Source organism: Monoraphidium neglectum, assembly GCF_000611645.1.
Source record: "Monoraphidium neglectum strain SAG 48.87 unplaced genomic scaffold scaffold03529, whole genome shotgun sequence".
Lineage (NCBI taxonomy): Eukaryota > Viridiplantae > Chlorophyta > Chlorophyceae > Sphaeropleales > Selenastraceae > Monoraphidium > Monoraphidium neglectum.
This window is the reverse complement of record NW_014010100.1, coordinates 4865-7256: the sequence shown is the minus strand read 5'-3', so window position 1 is coordinate 7256 and position 2392 is coordinate 4865.

Here is a 2392-nt window from a genome sequence, read left to right as displayed (position 1 = left end):
GTCGGATTCCATGTGGTGGTTGTTTCAGGGTCAGGGATTTGCCAATGAATGAGGTGACAAGGGACCCCTGTGGCAGTGTGTAGAGGCTTTGCATTCGCACAGGGCAACCGCTGCGGCGCGTGAGCGCACTAACGGCTCCTCCACACAACTGCATACAGAACAAACGGCATGGCACCATCGTCAAGCCGCACTTGCGTGCCAGCCATAGGCCCTGCAGCGCCCCGTCCCCGCCCACCGGGTGCCTGTCCAGACCGAGGGTGACCTTGGCCGGCAGCAGCGACACCTGGGCCAGCACCGCCGCCTCCGCAAAGCCCTCGCCCGCGCGCCCGGGGGGCTGGGGCTTCAGCAGCTGCAACGGAGGTGGGATGAGGGGAGCGGGGGTGGTGGTGGGGAGGAGGGCGGGTCGGTGGACAGGATTCAGGGGTGTAGACCTGTGCGGCCACACACACACACACACACACACACACACACACACACACACACACACACACACGCGCACACAAAATACGTGCATCCGTGCACACGCCTGGTATGCCTAATCACGGACGCACATCACCAGCACACACACCCCAGCACACGACCCACCCACTACACAGTTCAAAAGACCCACCCACCCAACACACACATGCAAGCGCGAACACAACCAGGTGCATCCACCTGCAGGTTGTAGTCATGCGTCACCACCGCCACCTCCAGATCACCGTCACCATTCAAATCAACCTTGTTGCCGGGGGTTGCATGGAGGAGGGGCCGGGCGCAGGCGTAAATGGTGAGGCGCATTCACTATTTGCGGAGAACCGTGCCGAGGCCGCTGAGTTGCGCCGCTCAGTGGGCGCTGCATCAGTCAGCTAAAGACTTGAGAACAGCATCTGCTCATCCCGCGCGTCGGCCGCCACGTTTTTGGTACGGCTAGTGATCCAACACGCGCCAATCAGGGGTGGATGCAAAGCCACCCAGCCCCAGCACGAGGGTCCACCACTCCTGCGGCCCCCTCCCTGACACGGGCTTGTCGAAACAGACTGCTGTCGCACCAGCCTGCTAGCACCGCTCCGCTCCGCGGCCGCGGTCCCCCCCTCTCACCACCACAGGCGCTGGCAGGCTGTCTTGCGCATCAAACTCCGCCAGCTTCCCGCCCTCGTGGCTGATCGGGTGGAGCCTGGCCGCAACGCGGAATCACCAGCAAGACGTGTTGGTTGGGCAGAGGGGTGGGAGTGATGTGTGATGCGGCTGGAAGCTTGAGCATGTGTGTGTGTGTGTGTGTGTGTGTGTGTGTGTGTGTGTGTGTGTGAAGTGTGTGCGCGCGCGTGCTGTGCCGGCTAGCAGGAGGGAGACGAGAGGGCCCTGCACCCGGGTGCCTGGTGCACAAGCCGTGGCTGCTAGATGGGCGAGGCTTGGCGGGCGCAGCGCCACTCACCATGCTTTGCGGAAGGATATAGAGCCCTCGTTCTCCAGGGACAAGAAGAGGCCAAAGCAGGAGAGCAACACGATGGCAATGTCGCGTTTGCGCATCACGGCAGTGCGCCACGCCCAGCAGCGAGTGCCGCGGGCTCAGGGCACAGGGGCTGCCTGGCGGCAACGCCACTCCCGTGGCCGAGCGAAATGTATGCCAGCTACTTTTTGATAATTGTACTGGATCGACTTCACACAGGCGCTAGCCTGGGGAGGATCGCCCCTGCGCCGCGTGCGCACTTGCTGCTGCGCTTGCGCTTTGACAGCTATCAACCCCGACGTGTAACCACCTGAGGTAACCAACTGAGATCAAAAACTTTAGAACGCGTGGGTGCTTAGATTCTGTGATCCTATGTGAGCTCGGCTAGATCAGCGCGCACACTGCCGATGATCAAGCAACTGTCGCTCCACCGTATATCAAAACAGCACATGATGCGGTGAGTGTATTGTAGCTGACTAGTTGGACAGGTATCGTCCCGGTACAGGAAGGGTCGCAGGTGCCATTCAGGTGCCGATGCAGAGGGCGGAACCAGCAAGAGGTAGAGCACACATCCGCACACGAGCAAGCGCATGCAGCGCAACAGGCTCCAGCCACTGTGAAGCAACGTATTCAGTTTCTATTGACCTCAGATTCAGATTTTACCACTACATGTCATCAAGGCAGCCTTGAAGCTGCGGTGCAGTCCTACGAAGTCATGGGCATGGCAGATTATTCCTGCAAACAGCCAACTCATCACGGACTGGCAGCTGCACATCAGGCAGGCGCTGCTGCGACTTGTGCGATTACTCAGCGCCACTGTGACCATTACGCATCAACGTCAGGTGTTGTAGGGCGGGGTTTAATCTAGGGCAGCATCGCCTCCAAAAGACCAACCCCTGCGGTCTTTCACCCCTCTACCCCGGCCAGGGACTTGCTGCAGGTGGTACTTGTGGCAACGAATAC